The following is a 20,022-nucleotide window of genomic DNA, read 5'->3' as shown; positions in this document are numbered from 1 at the left end:
GGGGCACCCAAAGTACCCAAAAATCACTGCCTGGGAAAAAATGTTTTTAAACGTTGATGCAAAAGAAGAGTGAACTGGAGTATTTTGTTTTTTTAGATGACAAAGACGGAAGAAGCCCCCTCAAAGCATACAGTGCAAGAGGCCCAGGAGCAGGAGATTCCGGCCTTGCAAGACTGGTTGCCATGGTAACCGTGTTTCACAGCAGGAGCTCGTTTTCGTATGACAGTGACCCGCACAGAGAAGGGAAAGACGTCTCCTAAAGAAACTTAGTTGAAGGCTTTCCCATTTGGGGTGAGGGGAGTTAGTTTTGTTTACAAAAAAAAAAAAAAAGGCATTTTAAGGTGCCTTAAGAGGCAGAAATGATCCTAGGGCCTGCAAGGTTCTCTATTCACAACTCTTACTTAAGGCAAGACAGAAAAACACCGCCTGTTTCCAAGGCCTCCTGGGCTGATGTCATAGCCTCCCTGGATCACCGGTCCCAACATTAACCATCTGTTTGTTACAAAGTCCTTTCCTGGAGTCCAGCAGAGTCCCAAGCAAGCAAGCAACCAACCGAGCCACCAGGAAGTCCTGCACACCTGGGCCGGGGGCTGAGAAGACACAGAAGTGTAACACACACTCCCTAGACTGAAAAACACGCCTTCCTGGACAAACAGCAAATCCTAGCATCTGAAAACAGCCTTGGGAGTCAGGCAGACTTGAGTTCAAGCCTCCGCCTTGGCCACCTATATGCTGTGTGATTTAGGCAGGTCTCTGGCCCTCTCTGTGTCCTTATGAACACAATGAGGATAATAATTCTAAACTTTACCCCTCTGGATGTTTCTAGGATAAAGGAAAACGAGGGACTACCTGGAATGATTAGCACACTGCCCGGCAAGGGACAACCCACTCAACAAACAGCTGCAATGATTAAGAGCTGGAAAAGTATATCTCGCACTCATGATATAATGGGAGGCTAATAGCAGAGAACAAAGTACTAAACTGTGCGGCGCAACCTGCAACCGATTCATCAACAAGCCCGGCAGGAACGCAGAGGGACTGGAAGAACAGAACTGTCCGGGAGAGAGGTGGTGCTTGAACTGAACTCTCAATTGTATTAGGGATGCCGGGGAGGTGTTTTTGGAGGTCTGAGGCTAGGAATGCCTCTATCGAGTGCTTGCAGGGCGCCCAGTCCTGGGGAGCCAGAGAGAATGGGAACAAGCTTCCCGCTGCCATCAGGGACAGAAGGGGATGTGAGATCAGCCGACAGCTGCAGCTGGTGGCCCGAGGGTGTCGTGGAGTGGGAAGCCAGGGAAGGGTCCTGGTGCACCCAGGGAGGTGAGCAAAGCTTTTCCAAGGAAATTGCACCTGAGCCAAGTCCCAGAGGGTAGGGGCGAGAGGGCCCAACCAGGGGCGGGAGGGAAGAAGCTGCAGGATTGGAAATTGGTTTCAGAGAATGAGGCCACGTGACTGAGGGCCTTCAAATGCGGGCAGGGGAGCTGAGCTTTGCCCGGGAGGAAATACGGAGCCTCTGAAGATATCTCGGTGGGGTGGGGGTCGGTGACAGGGTGAAAGGGACCATCATTCTAGAGGGGACATACCGGATGGACTGCCGCATGGGGCTGGAGGGGGAGAACAGCTAAGAGGCCTCTGTGCTCTGGACTGAGATGTTCTGGGCCTGTAGGAATCGATCACAAAGGAGAGGGGAGAGACAGACACATTTCGGAGACCAGTGTAAATGACAGAGCATGAGGGAAACCCACCAGCGGGAAGTGAGTGAGGGCAGCTGCCTGGGAGGAGGAAGCCAGTCAGGTGCGCTGAGTTTGCAGTGACACCGGGGCACCCAGAGAGCAAGACAGGGTGGGCTGGAAGTCAGACGGGGCATTCCCAGAGGACTCCTGGAGCCAGCCCCCTGAGAAGCACAACACAGGGCCTGGGAAAACAGTCCCAGGAAAGAGGGAAAAAGGCTCAGCAGAGGAGAAGGAACCAGGAGAGAGGTATGCCCAGAAAGGACGGCGGGGAGGCTGCAGGCTGGACACCAGCGTGCCGGGGTCTGCTTCCCGGGGAGAGCGACGAGGCACCACAGAAGAGGCGTGTTTGGAAACAAAACGACTTTTGGGTTTAGCCGTTTCAGCGAAGTGGCCGCCGGCAGCCAGGCTGCAGAGGATGGAGGGGGCGGCTGGGGGGGAAGGGGCAGCAGGTGCCGAGCTTTTGTGGGAAAATGTGACAGAGAAAAGAGGAAACAAGCTGACGGCTCAGATGCCGCGTTTTGTGTTTTTCAGGAGATGGGAGACGGGAGGCCGAGGGGATGTCAGAGGCGCGGGGTGGGGGTGGGGGTGGGGCTGGAGGCGGCCGGGCGCGATCTCCCCCGGTGTCGGGCGGGGCGGGGACGGGACTGCAGGCCTGGCTCTACCCACCCACGCGCCCACCAGGGTCTGCAGGGGCGTCCCCAGGGCTCCCCCTGCCCTCAGGCTGCCGGGGGGGGGGGAAGGGTCAAAGGTGCGCGCTGCATAGACGTAGGGTAACAGCGACCATTCCCGGGAATCTCCAGGGCTCTGATCTCCCCGGGACGGGTCTCCACCTGCAGCAAGACGCCTCCCCGCAGGACGACCCCCGAGGTGTTACGCACCCGGGCGACCCTCGGGTCGCTCTGCCCTCTGAGCAGCCGGGCGGGAGGCACAAGCCCCAGACCCCGCGGCAGAGGCCTCTGTGCAGCGCAGGAAAGGAAAGGCGGCTCCACGGCGGGCCCAGAGCCGTCGTCCCGAGCCGTGAGGCGCCCCGGACGGATGGAAGCGCTTCCCCGACGCCTCCGCCCGACTCCGGGAAACGGCTTTGGGAGGGCTGGAAGCCGACGCCGCGGGACTCAGGCTGGGAGGGACGGGCGGGGCGCGTGGAGGTGTCGGTCTCGGCCGTGAGAAGGGCCCCCCAAATCCTGCACGCGCGCCCCCCCTTCCGACCACCCAGCCGCGGGCGAAAGCCCAAGTGTGCAGGGCCCGGGGCCCCCACGGTGCCCCGCCAATCTCGTGGGGCGTCGGGTCCCCGCCCCAGGCGAGGGCAGGTGCAGGGGGGCGGCAGAGCCTGGACCCCCGGGCCCCTCCCCGCACGTGCGCGCCGGGGCGGGCGCTGGGAGACGCCGCGCTGTGGACTCGCTCCCCGGAACTCAGCCGGCGCCGCCCTCCCCCCGCCCCGCCGCGTCCCCGCCCCCCACCCCCACCCCGAGCTGGGGGCACCACAGGATCCCCGAGGGTCCCCGAGGTCGGGGCGGAGCTCAAGCCGTTCGGAGTGGGGGGCTTCGGGCCCGGGCGCTGCTCTGGACAGTTGGGTGCAGCCCAGGCTCCGCCACCAGCGGGAGGAAACCCGGTTCCAGGCCCTGCCCGCGCCCCGCCGGCCCCGGAGTCGCCCCCACCCGGGGCGCCAAGAGCTCCCAGGTCCCCGCCGCCGCCCTGTGCGCCCCGCCGGCCCCGCCGCTGAGCCACGCGCACCCCCCGGCCTCGGACTGGGCCCCGCACCTGGGGCGGCCCCACTTCCCCCGCGGACTCACCTGGGCTTCGGCCCCGCAGCCCGCGCGCTCCCCCGCTGCCCTCTGGCGGCAACTGCGAAACCGGCGCCCGCCCCGCCCCGCCCGCCCGGCTGGGACCTGTTGCTGCAGAGTCCGGGCCCGAGGGCACCTGCTGGGCGACCTCTGGATGGTGACCTCGCCACGGGACGGGTCCCCACGGTCTCGCTGGAGGGCAGGGGCGCGGCTCAGTGCAGCCTCCGCCTCCTGGGCTCCAGCGACCCTTTCACCCCAGCCTCCCCAGCCTCCCCAGCAGTCGGGACCGCAGGCACTGCTCCCACGCCCGGCTAATTTTTGTATGTTTTGTGGAGACGAGGTCTCACTGTGTTACCCAGGCTGGTCTCGAACTCCAAGCCTCAGTTTCTTTGCAAAACAGAGACAACAATAGTCCTGTTGTGATGATTGAATGAGATTGTGACCCAAGGTCTCACTCCCTCAATTGGAGAGCATTATTAATGTTAATATTCTCTCCTCACCTCCTAACCCTGAAGCCTCAAGGGTGCAGGAATTCCACTGGCCTTAGCCCACCCCCCAGCCCCCAGGAGTTGCTCAGACGGTGGTAGACCACTCAGTGTCTCTGGGGTGACTCGAGCTTCCTTGGGATGGCCAACCGCCTGAGAAAGACGTCTAGGTGACCAGAGGCTGCCTCCCTGAAGCCTTCCTCTTGGCTGTAGCTGCACCCCGGTGGAGCCCACACAAACCCAGTCACCCAAACTTCTATTCACCATTGCAGCTTTCAGTAAACACTCGCTGCACCTCTGCTCTGTGCCAGCTCACGCGTTTCACTTAACCCTTGTTTTCCCAGGTCTTACCATATACGGTCCGAATGACAGTAACAAAACCACCTTTATCTGTCTGTCCCCTGGAGATATGTAACAGGTGAACACAGGTGCAGCCTCCTGCTAACTCCAGAAACCACTCCCTTCTCTCCTGCCCCAGCGTCTGTCCCCTTGGCCCACAAGGCAGCACACTCAGGACTGTTCCACTTCCCTCCCCCGGACCCAGTGTGAGGCAGCCTCATCCTCTCATGGCGGGTGGGGGGGCTCTCCTGCATGCTCACTGCAGAGTGGGGGCTGCTGCCACACAGGTGTCCACAGGTGTGCACCCCACCCTAACCAGCTACCAGGCTGTACAGCTCCTCACTCCAATCGTGTGCACCCCACCCTAGACCAGCCACCAGCCTGCACAGCCCCTCACTCCAATGTCATGGGGAGGGGCTGGTGATGCAGCCCTTTTACTAACTCCTCTTCCCATAGTCTAGGCAAGAGCCTCATTCCCCATCTACTCAGCAATATTCAAAGTGGTCTCCTGTCTTCTCTTTTTGCTCCTTGATCCAAGCAAGCTCATTTCTTCTCTTTCTTCAAATAAATTACTGGGATTACTAATAGAGAGACAGACAGACAGAGACAGAGAGAGAGAGACAGATCTTGCTAGCTGTAAATCCAACGATTCTCTAAATAAGGTGAACTCCTCATTTACTCATCAACAGATAATTGTTATGCACTGTTGCAGGAGCTGGGGATACAGAGGTGAAGAGAATGCTCTGCCTCCAAGGAGCTTGCTGTCCAGAGAGGGGAGCCGACTTCAAGTGAATAAATGAACACTCCTGGGCGCTTCCTGTTGTCTGGGAGTTTCTACTAGAACCGCTGTCTTAGTCTGTTCTTGTTTCTATAACATAATGCCACCGACCGAGCAAATTGTAAAGAAAAAACGTAGATTCAGTTCATGTTTCTGGAGCCTGGGAAGTACAAGAGCATGGCACCGGCACTTGGCGAGGGCAGGTCACCTCGGTGCAATTTAGAAGGCAAAAGCAAGTGGGCACACCACAGAGGGGGAGTCACCAGGGCCAGACTCACTTTAGAACAACCTGCTCTCATGAGACCTAACTCACTTCTGCCAGAGCAAAATTTTTTTTTTTTTTGAGATGGAGTCTCGCTCTGTCACCCAGGCTGGAGAGCAGTGGCGCAATGTCGGCTCACTGCAAGCTCCGCCTCCCGGGTTCACGCCATTCTCCTGCCTCAGCCTCCCGAGTAGCTGGGACTACAGGCACCCGCCACCACGCCCGGCTAATTTTTTGTATTTTTAGTAGAGACAGGGTTTCACCGTGTTAGCCAGGATGGTCTCGATCTCCTGACCTCGTGATCCGCCCGCCTCGGCCTCCCAAAGTGCTGGGATGACAGGCGTGAGCCACCGCGCCTGGCCATGCCAGAACACTATTAACCAATTCAAGAGGGCTCGGCCCTCATGACCTAGTCACCTCGTATCAGGCTATTATTGAACATGTCCACCCTGCACCACTGTTACACTGGGATTCAGTTGCCAGCACATAAGCCTTTGGGATACATTCAAACATATCCACTGAGGTGGATAGGTGATAAGGACCTTCGCCTCTAAACAGGAGCTGCCAGACACCCTTCAAGACTTTCCAAGAGGGAAACAAGCTGGTCCTTTGCCCCTCACTCCCTCCTCACTGATAGCAGAGGACTGTATTCCTTGGGAGGGGAGCTACCCAGGCAACAGGTCAACAGGTTATGAGAAGACAAGCTTGTCTTTAACCCCACCTGTGTTTCCCCCGCACCCCCACACTGACCCAGAAGATCCTTCCAAGAAATCAAGGCTGCCTGCAGGATGGGCAGGCCTCAACCCCATTTTTTTTAGACAGGTTCTCACTCTATCACCCAGGCTGGAGTGCAACGGCACAACCTCAGCTCACTGCAACCTCCGCCTCCCAGGTTCAAGCAATTCTCATGCCTCAGCCTCCCAAGAAGCTGGGACTACAGGTGGAAGCCACCACACCAGTCTAATTTTTGTATTTTTAGTAGAGACGGGGTTTCACCATGTTGGCCAGACTGGTCTCAAACTCCCGACCTCAGATGATCCGCCCACCTCAGCCTCTCAAGGTGCTGGGATTACAGGCATGAGCTGCTGTGTCCAGTCCTCAACCACTTTTTAAAATTTTTCCTTCTGTTGATGAATTTGTGCAACTTAAAAAAAAAATTTCAGGCCAGGCGTAGTGGCTCACACCTGTAATCCCAGCACTTTGGGAGGCCGAGATGGGTGGATCACTTGAGGTCAGGAGTTTGAGACCAGCCTGGCCAATATGGTGAAACCCTGTCTCTACTAAAAATACAAAAATTAGTCAGGCGTGATGTCACACACCTGTAATCTCAGCTACTCGGGAGGCTGAGCCAGGAGAATCGCTTGAACCCGGGAGGCAGAGGTTGCAGTGAGCCGAGATCGCACCACTGCACTCCAGTCTGGGTGTCGCAGCGAGATTCTGTCTCAAAAAAAAAAAAAAGAAATTTCAAAATGAGTATTATATGCATGTGGCAACAAAATGAAGCATCACAAAAGTAGACTGAAAACTAAGTGTCTTTTCCTCTCCTTCCAAAGAGACAACCATTTTACCCATTTCTTATGTATCCTTTCAGCAGTTTTCCAGGCACATACATATATGCATAGATGGCATCTTTTTTACACACATGTGTTTATGTGGTAAGTATTGACTGAAAGCCTGCTGTATGCCAGGCACTACTTTAGGTGATGGGGGTACAGCCGGGAACAAAACAAAGTTTCCAGCTTTCCTGTTTCTAGTGGAAAGAGAAAGTGCTACACAGATAAACAGATGTACATGTCAAGCGGTGATTCATGCTGTGGAGGGAAGTAAGCACAGCAAAGGGACACAGGGGAAAGGGCAGGAAAGGCTTCTCTGATAAGGAGACATGTGAACAAAGCAAGGACAGCCAGGGCAAGAGTGTTCCGGTGGCAGGGAGCAGCAGGTGCCGGAGAAAAAGCAAGGAGGTCCTGGGGTTGGGGTAGAGCACGGAGGCAGCAGATGTTAGCAAACCCCACACACTGCACCTCGCTCCCTCTCCGTGAACAGTCTTGGCCTTTGTTCCACATCAGCCTATATTGAGCTGCCTTGTTCTTTTTTAGAGGCAGCCAAGTAGTCCACCATATGGAGGTAGTACAATTTACTTAACTAGTTGTAGAGTTTTTCTTTTCCTTTTTTTTTAAGGTATGAAGTGAAAATCAGGAAGCGGTTGGAGTGAGTTCTCAAAGGAGGAGAAGGGAAATGCAGACCTGCTCTTCACAGTTGCAAAGCCTGGGGCAAGAGCAGACACAGCGGCCCACGCACCTTATGTCTAAATATTAAAAGTTATGACAAACTGTTAAGTAAAATATGTACTGTTCTCCTACCTTGACGAATATACTTTCACAACAACCTGGAAGGTCAGATTTAAATTTTGAATTTCAGATTCTTCAGGGTTCTGCAGCCTGCCCCAGGCCTGCACCTCCTCTTCCTACTTCCAGCTCCAGCACTGAGAAGGTCCCATGAGCACTTGGGTGTGGACGCCTGGGCCTGCCCGTGCAGTTTCCATCCATGCTGCCCTTGGGCCTAGGGGTGCTCGGGGGGAAGGACTCAGGAAAGAGGCCCACATAGGCCCTACAAGCAGGCTGGGGCTGTTTGGGCAAGAAACTCCAAGGTCCCAGGTACTCGGATTGTGGGCTAGAAGGAAGGAGGGGGGTCGGCTCTACGTGGGTGAGACCCCTTGATTCCACGTGATTCCCGTCTCTCAGGGGGAGATACAGCTGGAGTGGAGCCAGAGCAGGATCCAATGGGGCACGGGACACCGGGCAGGGACTCCTCTTGCCCACATCGAAGGCTGGTGCTGCACAAGTGTGGACACTGCTTATCTGCCTTGGGGAAGACACTCACAGTGTGGGCAGGACAGAGTGGAAAGCTGGAATCAGCAGCCAGGCCAGCTGGAGGGACCCGGGCTGTGCACACAGCAGGAAAGGCATGAACCGCAAGCCCTACCCAGGGCTGCCCACATCAGCGCCGGCCACGGGGGAAAACCTGATCCTCGGGAAAGAAACTTCCACTCTGGAGAATGTTTGAAGAGCTCATAACAATAACAGTTGCTGAGACCACAAAGGAGAAAGATAAACAAGGAAGCCGACGCCAACAGTGAAGATGCCACCATCTCGCTGGCTGGTCAACAAATATCTCTGTAAAGTCTACCGCTCTCTTGCAGGATTCGTGGAACTGGGAATGTGGGTTCCGGCCCATTTGGTGACTAATTAGCATTGTGAGGCTGAGCGATTCACTTACATCACTGTAAAGTCTACCGCTCTCTTGCAGGATTCGTGGAACTGGGAACGTGCGTTCTGGCCACATTTGGTGACTAATTAGCATTGTGAGGCTGAGCGATTCACTTACATCACTGTAAAGTCTACCGCTCTCTTGCAGGATTCGTGGAACTGGGAACGTGCGTTCTGGCCCATTTGGTGACTAATTAGCATTGTGAGGCTGAGCGATTCACTTACATCACTGTAAAGTCTACCGCTCTCTTGCAGGATTCGTGGAACTGGGAACGTGCGTTCTGGCCCATTTGGTGACTAATTAGCGTTGTGAGGCTGAGCGATTCACTTACATCTCTGTGTATCAGTTCCCTCGTCTATCGAATAGGAGTATACTTGCCCAATCTCTTTCAGAGTCACAAGAATCGGTTCCATTCCCCTTGCTTTGCTCATTTAGCCACTCACAGAACGTCAGCTCCGTGCCAAGAGCTGGGAGGGCTGCAAGAGCAGAAATAAAGACATCGTACTTTCTCATACTTTCTGACCTCAAGGAACTTGGTCCGACTGAGGAGACAAACAGCTGGGCTCCAAGAGCTGCCCATTCCATGTGCTGTTGCAGGCTTAGAAGCATTTTCCAGATAAATAAATAGAAGTTAAGATAGAATGAGGCCGGGCACAGTGGCTCTCGCCTGTAATCCCAGCACTTTTGGGAGGCCGAGGCAGACAGATCACTTGAGGCCAGGATTTCAAGACCAGCCTGGCCAACATGGTGAAATCTTGTCTCTACTGAAAATACAAAAATTAGCCGGGCGTGGTGGTGCACATCTGTAGTCCCAGCTACTCGGGAGGCTGAAGCAGGAGAATTGCTTGAACCCGGGAGGCGGAGGTTACAGTGTGCGGAGACTGTGCCACTGCACTCCAGCCTGGGCGACAGAGTGAGACTCTGCCTCAAAAAAAAAGAAAACGAAAATGTTAAGATAGAAAGTTGTTCTTTTAAAGTAAGGGGGAAGCATTTTATTTCTGTGCTAAATTCTGGTTTTCAAAAAGGTCAAATCACGCCTTTGATGTAAAATTTTATTCAACACTTTGACGAAGAAACCAATAAGATGTTAAAACTGGTTCAAATAATTTGAAGGAAAGAAATGTATATATTATACACAAACATATATAGTATCTATAAACATATATATACCATATAAACATCTATTGTATATATAAACATTATTTTTATACATTTTATATATGTATATAATATGTATTATGTATGTGTTTATATATAAACATAAACATACACCCACACAAACACAGTTGACCTTTGACCAACGTGGAGTTTAGGCTGCCAATCCCCGTGCCATCAAAAATCCATGTGTAAGGAAGGGGAACATCACACACCGGGGCCTGTTGTGGGGTGGGGGGAGGGGGGAGGAAAAAAAATCCGTGTGTAACTTCTGAATCCCCCAAAATGTAAGTAACAATAGCCTACTATTAACTAGAAGGCTTACCAATGGCATAAACAGTCAATGAACATTTTTTTGTATATGTATCATATACAGTAAAGTAAGTAAAATGTTATTGAGAAAATCAGAGAGAAAACACATTGGCAGTACTGTACTGACATTGACTGATTACTGTAAGTTTGTATCATCTGCCTACGAGATGAATGGTCTGTCTGAAACAGCAGGCTGCCGCAGCTGCAGACCTCAATCTGTGGCACATATCAGGCAATTCAGCTTTTTCTTGTAATGTCAGGACCTTGCTTTTCGGGAGCACCTCCAGCATCATTCGTAGCAGTTCATCTGGGTCCTGGGTGTTGCCAAGGTTTAGGGCATTGCACTAAACACAGTGAAAGACACCAGAGAACTCCAATGGATCACTTTTTCCTGCTGTTCACAACTTATGGGAGAGGCAAGCTGCTTTTGTTTTGTGGCAGAGTCTTGCTCCAGCGCCCAGGCTGGAGTGCAGTGGCACAGTCATGGCTCGCTGCAGCCTCCAACTCCTGGGCTCAAGTGACCCTCTCCTTCAGCCTCCTGAGTAGCTGGGATTACAGGCAGGCGCCACCATGCCTGGGTAATTTTTTAATTTTTCTTTTGTAGAAAAAATTTCTGGTTTCCAACTCCCAACCTCAAGTGATCCTCCTTCCTCGGGCTCCTAAAGTGCTGGGATTATAGGCATGAGCCACTGCCTAGATAATTTACTTCGTCACATGACATTTTAAGGAGATATTTGCAACACTTGGGCTCATTAAAATAGCAACAGGAGATGGCTACAAAATTATCACAGTAGCACAGTATGTGTTACAGTGAACTTTATACAGTTATGATTTAACACTGCATCTTTAAATTATCACAGTAGCACAGTGTTAACTTTATGCAGTTACAATTTAACACTGCATCTTTAAATTATCACAGTAGTGCAGTATGTGTTACAGTTATCTTTTTTTTTTTTCTTTTTTTTGAGATGGAGTTTTGTTCTTGTTGCCCAGGCTGGAGTGCAATAGGGCAACCTCGGCTCACTGCAACCTCTGCCTCCTAGGTTCAAGCAATTCTCCTGCCTCAGCCTCCCGAGTAGCTGGGATTACACGTGCCTGCCAACATGCCCAGCCAATTTTTTTTGTAATTTTAGTAGAGAGTGGGTTTCACCAAATTGTCCAGGCTGGTCTTGAACTCCTGACCTCAGGTGATCCACCCGCCTTGGCCTCCCAAAGTGCTGGGATTACAAGCGTGAGCCACCACTCCCGGCTACAGTGAAATTTATACAGTTACAATTTAACACTGCATCTTTAAATTATCACAGTAGTCCAGTATGTGTTACAGTTAACTTTATACAGTTAGATTTAATACTGCATCTTTAAATTCGTTTATGCTTCTCTTGACTGCATGGTCTGTAAATGTGTGGGTAAGTTTTGATACATTTTAACTTTTTAAAGTAGATGTATGTATATTTTATGGTGGTAAATGATTTTAAAAAACTAGTATTGGGCTAGGTGCAGTGGTTCATGCCTATAATCTTAGCGATTTGGGGGGCCAAGGCAGGAGGATTGCTTCAGGCCAGGTGTGCAAGACCAGCCTGAGAGACATAGCAAGACTCTGTCTCTTGTAGAGAAAATTTTCTAGAATTTTCCTTGATAGGAACTATTCTTGACAGCTCCTGGTGCCCATGTCATGGGGGCATGTTCATTCTTTTGCTGATATTTGACATCCCACGTGTGACTATATCGCTGAGTTCTTTCCCTTTGTTTTTTCTTTTTTTGAGATGGAGTCTCAACATAGTGAGACCCTGTCTCTACAAAAATAAAATAAAATAAAAGATGTAAAAATTAGCCAGTTGTGGTGGCCTGCAACTGTAGTCCCAGCTACCTGGGAGGCTGAAGCAGGAGGACAGCCTGACCTCAGGAGTTGGAGGCTGCAGTGAGTGATTGTGCCATTGCACTCCAGCCTGGGCAACAGAGCAAGACCCTATCTCTTAAAATAATACACTAGTACTACATATATTTTATGCATTCATGACCTACCTTTTTCTTCATTTTTTCAATATTTCCAGGCTACGCAGTTCATCTTCTAGTTTTTTCAAATTGTTACAAATCTCCAAAAAATTTTCCAATATATGTATTGAAAAAAATCCACATGTAAGTGGACCCACACAGTTCAAACCCATGTTGTTCAAGGCCAAATATATTAGAGAAATGCTGAAATGAAGTTGCTAATAAATGCAAAGGTGGTTAATACCCATAATATCCTACAGTACAATAAAATGTAATGTTTTGAGAGTATATTTTCTCCAGTATAGAAATCAATTGTATCTTTGCCAGACAAAATTCATTTGTATTCTTGTAGGTAAGAGTCACTTGCATTACTATAAGTTTTTTTACAGCTTAGCTTTTATCCCTATGGAGTTGTAAAATAGCCTAGTTATTAGAAAGGTAAGTAAAGGTGCACCCCACAGAATCATAATCCCCAAGAGTTAGGAGGGCAACACTTGGCATTCCACAGAAAGGACACCCAGCATTCTCTTTTGCCCATTTCCAAATCCTGAACGACAATTGCCCTTGATTGTATTGGTAACCTTCTTTTTTTTTTTTTTTTTTTTTTTTTGAGACAGGGTCTCACTCTGTCATCTAGGCTGGAGTACAGTGGTGCAATCATGGCACTCCACTACTTGGGAGGCTGAGGCAGAAGAATCACTTGAACCCAGGAGGCGGAGGCTGCAATGAGCCGAGATGGCGCTACTCCACTCCAGCCTGGGCCTCAACAAAAAAAAGATTCAGGTTTTTTTATTTCTTTCTTTTATCACTTCCTTAAACAAGCATGAACCCACTATCCAAACCAAGATGTCAAACATAACCAACGATCTCATCGTCCTGTGCGCCCCTCCCTTCCCCCATTCCCCGGCCCCCACCAAGAGGTCACCACTGTCCCTGCCCTGAATTTTGCACTTTTTATTGCACTGTAAAATTCCGTTGTATCATAAATACATGTATGTTAAACAGACTTCTTTTTTTTTAGACACAGAGTCTCGCACTGTCACCTAGGCTGGAGAGCAGTGGCACAGTCTCCGCCCCCTGCAACCTCCCCCTCCTGGGTTCAAGCAATTCTCCTGCCTTAGCCTCCCGAGCAGCTGATAATAGGCATATGCTGCCATGCCTGGCTAAGTTTTTGTATTTTAGTAGAAATGGGGTTTCACCATGCTGCCCAGGCTGGCCTCGAACTCCTGAGCTCAGGAAATCCATCCACCTCGACCTCCCAAAGTGCTAGGATTACAGGCATGAGCCACTGTGCCTGGCCCTTTTTTTAAATTTAATATTGTTCCTTCCTTCCTTCCTTCCTTCCTTCCTTCCTTCCTTCCTTCCTTTCTTTCTTTCTTTCTTTCTTTCCCCTCTCTGGCCCCGGCTACAATCTACTCGGCTTGCTACTGCCCGCGCCGCGGACTGCCTGGGTCTGCCGGCGCGCGCCACTGCTGCCTGCCTTTTCTCCTTTGGATGCAGGCACGCGTTCGCCATCTTGGCCACGCTGGGCGCCAGCTCCTGACGCCGAGTGCTCTGCCCGCCTCAGCCTTCCGAGGTACTGGGACTACAGACGGAATCTCGCTCACCCAGTGCTCGGTGTTGCCCGGGCTGGAGGGCGGTGGCGTGGTCTGGCCTCGCAGCAGCCTCTACCCCCCGACCGCCTGCCTTGGCCTGCCAGGGTGCTGGGATTGCAGCCCCTGCCGGGCCGCCGCCCCATCTGGAAGGTGGGGAGCGCCTCTGCCCGGCCGCCCCGTCTGGGAGGTGAGGAGCACCTCTGCCCGGCCACCCACCGTCTGGGAAGTAAGGAGCGCCTCTGCCCGGCCACCCACCGTCTGGGAAGTGAGGAGCGCCTCTGCCCGGCCGCCCCGTCTGGGAAGTGAGGAGCGCCTCTGCCCGGCCACCCACCATCTGGGAGGTGAGGAGCGCCTCTGCCCGGCCACCCACCGTCTGGGAGGTGAGGAGCGCCTCTGCCCGGCCACCCACCGTCTGGGAGGTGAGGAGCGCCTCTGCCCGGCCACCCACCGTCTGGGAGGTGAGGAGCGCCTCTGCCCGGCCACCCACCGTCTGGGAGGTGAGGAGCGCCTCTGCCCGGCCACCCACCGTCTGGGAGGTGAGGAGCGCCTCTGCCCGGCCACCCACCGTCTGGGAGGTGAGGAGCGCCTCTGCCCGGCCACCCACCGTCTGGGAGGTGAGGAGCGCCTCTGCCCGGCCACCCACCGTCTGGGAGGTGAGGAGCGCCTCTGCCCGGCCACCCACCGTCTGGGAAGTGAGGAGCGCCTCTGCCCGGCCGCCCCGTCTGGGAAGTGAGGAGCGCCTCTGCCCGGCCGCCCCGTCTGGGAAGTGAGCAGCACCTCTGCCCAGCCACCCCGTCCGGGAAGAAGTGGGGAACGCCTCTGCCCGGGCGCCCCGTCCGGGAAGAAGTGAGGAGCGCCTCTGCCCGGCCGCCCCGTCCGGGAAGAAGTGAGGAGCGCCTCTGCCCGGCCGCCCCGTCCGGGAAGAAGTGAGGAGCGCCTCTGCCCGGCCGCCCCGTCCGGGAAGAAGTGAGGAGCGCCTCTGCCCGGCCGCCCCGTCCGGGAAGAAGTGAGGAGCGCCTCTGCCAAGCCGCCCCGTCTGGGAAGTGAGGAGCTCCTCTGCCCGGCCGCCCCGTCCGGGAAGAAATGAGGAGCGCCTCTGCCCGGGCGCCCCGTCCGGGAAGAAGTGAGGAGCGCCTCTGCCCGGCCGTCCCGTCTGGGAAGTGAGGAGCGCCTCTGCCCGGCCGCCCCGTCTGGGAAGAAATGAGGAGCGCCTCTGCCCGGGCGCCCCATCCGGGAAGAAGTGAGGAGTGCCTCTGCCCGGCCGCCCCATCCGGGAAGAAGTGAGGAGCGCCTCTGCCCGGCCACCCATCGTCTGGGAAGTGAGGAGCGCCTCTGCCCGGCCACCCACCGTCTGGGAAGTGAGGAGCGCCTCTGCCCGGCCGCCCCGTCTGGGAAGTGAGGAGCGCCTCTGCCCGGCCACCCACCGTCTGGGAAGTGAGGAGCGCCTCTGCCCGGCCACCCACCGGCTGGGAAGTGAGGAGCGCCTCTGCCCGGCCACCCACCGGCTGGGAAGTGAGGAGCGCCTCTGCCCGGCCACCCACCGTCTGGGAAGTGAGGAGCGCCTCTGCCCGGCCACCCACCGTCTGGGAAGTGAGGAGCGCCTCTGCCCGGCCACCCACCGTCTGGGAAGTGAGGAGCGCCTCTGCCCGGCCGCCCCGTCTGGGAAGTGAGGAGCGCCTCTGCCCGGCCACCCATCGTCTGGGAAGTGAGGAGCGCCTCTGCCCGGCCACCCATCGTCTGGGAAGTGAGGAGCGCCTCTGCCCGGCCACCCATCGTCTGGGAAGTGAGGAGCGCCTCTGCCCGGCCGCCCCGTCTGGGAAGTGAGGAGCGCCTCTGCCCGGCCGCCCCGTCTGGGAAATGAGGAGCGCCTCTGCCCGGCCACCTATCGTCTGGGAAGTGAGGAGCGCCTCTGCCCGGCCGCCCCGTCCGGGAGGAAGTGAGGAGCGCCTGTGCCCGGCCGCCCCGTCCGGGAAGAAGTGAGGGGCGCCTCTGCCCGGCCGCCCCGTCCGGGAAGAAGTGAGGAGCGCCTCTGCCCGGCCGCCCCGTCCGGGAAGGAGTGAGGAGCGCCTCTGCCCGGCCGCCCTGTCCGGGAAGAAGTGAGGAGCGCCTCTGCCCGGCCGCCCCGTCTGGGAAGTGAGGAGCGCCTCTGCCCGGCCGCCCCGTCCGGGAAGAAATGAGGAGCGCCTCTGCCCAGTCGCCCCATCCCGGAAGAAGTGAGGAGCGCCTCTGCACAGCCACCCATTGTCTGGGAAGTGAGGAGCGCCTCTGCCCGGCCACCCACCGTCTGGGAAGTGAGGAGCGCCTCTGCCCGGCCACCCATCGTCTGGAAAGTGAGGAGCGCCTCTGCCCAGCTGCCCCATCTGGGAAGTGAGGAGTGCCTCTGCCCGGCCACCCATCGTCTGGGAGGTGAGGAGCGCCTCTGCCCGGCCGCCCCGTCCGGGAAGAAGTGAGGAGCGCCTCTGCCCGGCCGCCCTGTCCGGGAAGAAGTGAGGAGCGCCTCTGCCCGGCCGCCCCGTCCGGGAAGAAGTGAGGAGCGCCTCTGCCCGGCTGCCCCGTCCGGGAGGAAGTGAGGAGCGCCTCTGCCCGGCCGCACCATCGGGAAGAAGTGAGGAGCGCCTCTGCCCGGCCGCCCTGTCCGGGAAGAAGTGAGGAGCGCCTCTGCCCGGCCGCCCCGTCTGGGAGGTGAGGAGCGCCTCTGCCCGGCCACCCATCGTCTGGGAGGTGAGGAGCGCCTCTGCCCGGCCACCCATCGTCTGGAAAGTGAGGAGCGCCTCTGCCCAGCTGCCCCATCTGGGAAGTGAGGAGTGCCTCTGCCCGGCCACCCATCGTCTGGGAGGTGAGGAGCGCCTCTGCCCGGCCGCCCATCGTCTGGGAAGTGAGGAGCGCCTCTGCCCGGCCACCCATCGTCTGGGAAGTGGGGAGCACCTCTGCCCGACCACCCATCGTCTGGGAAGTGAGGAGCGCCTCTGCCCGGCCACCTATCGTCTGGGAAGAAGTGAGGAGCATCTCTGCCTGGCCGCCCCGTCTGGGAAGTGAGGAGCCCCTCTGCCCGGCCGCCCCGTGTCTGGGTAGAAGTGAGGAGCTCCTCTGCCTGGCCGCTCCGTCTGGGAGGTCTACCACGGAGGCCAGAGGCAATGTGGGGGCTGGACGTGGTGGCTCACACCTGTGGTCCCGGCACTCTGGGGGGCGAGGCGGGTTGATCACTTCGGGCTAGGAGTTCGAGACCAGTCTGGCCAACTTGGCGAAACATGAAGAATACAACAGACAAACCAACCAACCAACTCAATGACAACAAAACAGGTCTACCCTGGAGTCATACTCTAATTTTTTCTATTTTCTTCCCTTTCTGATCCTTTATCCCACTTTCTTTTTCTTCCTCTTCCTTCTCCCTCTTCTTTGTCAAATAGAGGATTGAGTTATTATCACTGATCCATATAAAGTCCCTCTCTCATTTATTTTAACTCCCACCCCCATTTCTATTCCCCGACTTCCCATGTGCAACCTTCCTAATATGTTTGATACGCATCTTTTTGTTTGTATGTATTTTTAGAAAATGTTTATTGTTTTTGTATGCAAAAAAAATTAATAAAAAAAAAAAAATTTAATATTGTTTCCAAGGTTCATCCATGTTGTGGGGACATAGATCATCCTTTCGCTGATGTATAATATTCCACGTGTGACTATATCACTGAGTGGTTCCAGCTTTTTGCTACCATGAGCTTTGCTGATATGAACATTTTTGACAGCTCCTGGTGCCCATATGCAAGAATTTCACTTGGGTGTGTCTTTTTTTTTTTTTCTTAAACATTCAGTTGGTGCCAAGCTCGGGTATATCTTAAGGACTGGGGTTCTCAGAGATCCTGCCGTCCTCAGGACACTGGCTCGGCCTTCCAATTAGCCCGTCACTGTGGTGAGATGTTTGCCACAGACCCAGGCAGCACATCCGTGGCCGACCGTGCCCAGCAGCAGAAGAGAAGCGTGTCTCCCTTTGATGAAGGAGCAGACCTTTCCCTGGAGCCTCAGGTAGATGAACGTCAACTCTCACTGGCCAGGAGTGGGTAACAGGTTATTTCTCGAACATATCACTGACAAAGAGAATGGGGTGACCACAATGACTCTGGCCAATCGGGATTCTCTTGTGAAGATATGGGGCAGGCTGCAGGTGGGCACAGGGACCAGAACAAGATCAGAGCTCTGCAGGAGGGGGGCAAAGGTTGGGCGGGCGATTGCAGCTGACAATGTCTGCTCCACCCCCATCCCCTGCCATTCACCTCTACATGCAGAAAGCTTCTTCCTCCAGACTCCTGTGACTCTACCTGAGGCTTTTCTCCAGTTGCATTTTTGGCCCACACAGAAGAAGCCAGAAGTGCTACAGAGTTAGAACCTCCAGAAGCCAGCTTTTCTGAGAGGCAGTGGGTGACACCTAGCTTCTGAGAGGCGGTACCCAGCTTCTGAAAGGCGGCGTGTGATACCCAGCTTCTGAGAGGTGGTGGGTGACGCCCAGCTTCTGAGAGGCTGTGGGCGATGCCCAGCTTCCCTGAGAGGTGGTGGGTGACACCCAGCTTCCCTGAGAGGTGGTGGGTGACGCCCAGCTTCCCTGAGAGGTGGTGGGTGACACCCAGCTTCCCTGAGAGGTGGTGGGTGATACCCAGCTTCTGAGAGGTGGTGGGTGATATCCAGCTTCTAAGGGGCGGTGGGTGACGCCCAGCTTCCCTGAGAGGCGGTGGGTGATGCCCAGCTTCTGAGACGCTTCGTTGCCCCTCACTTGGGATCACTGGCATGTTTGGCACCGCCTCCCGGAGTCCTCCCAGAGGACTGAGCTGTGGTTGTGCACAGAGGTAGTTGGCAGGATAATGAAAACTTTATTAACTGTCCTGCCTTCCCTGTCTCACTTGTCGACTCCTCCACCCGTGTTTCCTAAGACCCTCTCCCAGATAAACTCTGCACTCAATTCCTAGTCTTAGAGTTTGCATTTGGGGGAACTCAAACAAACACAACAACCAACACAGCAGCCAACAGTCCCTGTGCCAGGGATGTGTGAGCAAGGTGGGAGGCTGGGCTGGATGTTGGATAGATGGGCTGTCGGCTGAGGACAGAAAATGAGAAGCCATCAGCATGTAGGACATGACTGCAGCCGTGAGTGTAGATAAGAATACCTTAACATGCAGGCAGAGCTTCAAGAACAGTCCTTAGGCCAAGCTCGGAAAAGGCCACATTCACAGGCTGAGAAGGGAAGATTTATGTGCAAAGGAGATGGAATGGCCAGAGAATCATGAGGATGGTGTCCCAAAAGCCGGGCAGATACAACATTTCAAGAAGGAAAGAGTAGTCTGGAGTGTCAAAGGTTGCTGGCAGGTCAGGGGCAACAAGGACAAAGGTTGTCCACTGGACTCGATGGCTCGGAAGGACAGTGGCGACATTCGATGACTTGGAAGGACAGTGGTGACGTTCGATGACTTGGAAGGACAGTGGCGATGTTCAATGACTCGGAAGGACAGCGGTGACATTCGATGACTTGGAAGGACAGTGGTGACATTCGATGACTTGGAAGGACAGTGGTGACGTTCGATGACTTGGAAGGACAGTGGCGATGTTCAATGACTCGGAAGGACAGCGGTGACATCGTAAAGCGGCTTTGGTAGCACAATGGTGCAAGAACTACAACTGTAGTGGGCTGAGAAGGGATGGGTCAGTGAGGAGACGGAGACTGCAAAGGAGACCAAACGGAACAATGCACAATTAAAATACCTGTAAACATTTAGATTCGCTTTCCTTGCATGGCCTTTTTATGATTATTTACGAAACGCATTCATAAAATGCATCCCTTTGCTTGAGGTGACTTTTCTCTTTCATAGCTCACTGGCTGGCTCAACATAACCTCGACACAACCTTCACTAAAATCAGAAGAGAAATGATCAAACTGTCTCCTGCCAGCTAAGCACTGAGGCAAGAAGGACCAGCTGAGAGGGAAGACGGGCAGGAGGGCAGCCAGCCTGTCCAAGCACCTGTCTGCAAGTACCAGGGTGAGCATGAAAGGGCATCTGAAATGCAAATCCCAGACAGATCGATGGTAGCTGGTCATTTCCACAAAGGCCTTCTGCCATTTCTATTTCACTAAGGTCCTAAGGACAAAAGCAGACAGGCAAGAGGCAGATACCACACGCTCTGCATGCTGCGCTGTGCTGGACACATCAGGGAGCTTGCCAGGGGATGGGAAGACCGAGGATACACATCCTACTAACAGAAGGGCCCCTAACAGAGCAATGCGTCCACACATACCAATGACTGTCATTTACTCAGTACTGACAGATTTATAGATTTGATGC

General features: G+C 54.6%; 1 protein-coding gene across 2 annotated transcripts in view; it reads right to left on the bottom strand.

Annotated features, from left to right (window-relative positions):
• RPH3AL (rabphilin 3A like (without C2 domains)) overlaps positions 1-20,022 on the bottom strand; it is a 198,393-nt gene that overhangs the window by 151,935 nt on the left and 26,436 nt on the right. The window contains exon 1 of one of the 2 annotated variants that reach the window (XM_063629757.1): positions 3,521-3,557. The exons of the other annotated variant lie outside the window; for it this stretch is intronic. The gene's annotated coding sequence lies outside the window, so the exon portion shown is untranslated. Of the gene's footprint in view, positions 1-3,520; positions 3,558-20,022 lie in introns of those variants that run through there. 2 annotated transcript variants of the gene reach the window in all.

The sequence above is a fragment of the Symphalangus syndactylus genome, chromosome 20 (assembly GCF_028878055.3).
Source record: "Symphalangus syndactylus isolate Jambi chromosome 20, NHGRI_mSymSyn1-v2.1_pri, whole genome shotgun sequence".
Taxonomy (NCBI): domain Eukaryota; kingdom Metazoa; phylum Chordata; class Mammalia; order Primates; family Hylobatidae; genus Symphalangus; species Symphalangus syndactylus.
The sequence above is the reverse complement of the archived record's forward strand: the minus strand, read 5'-3'. Positions and strand labels throughout refer to the sequence as shown.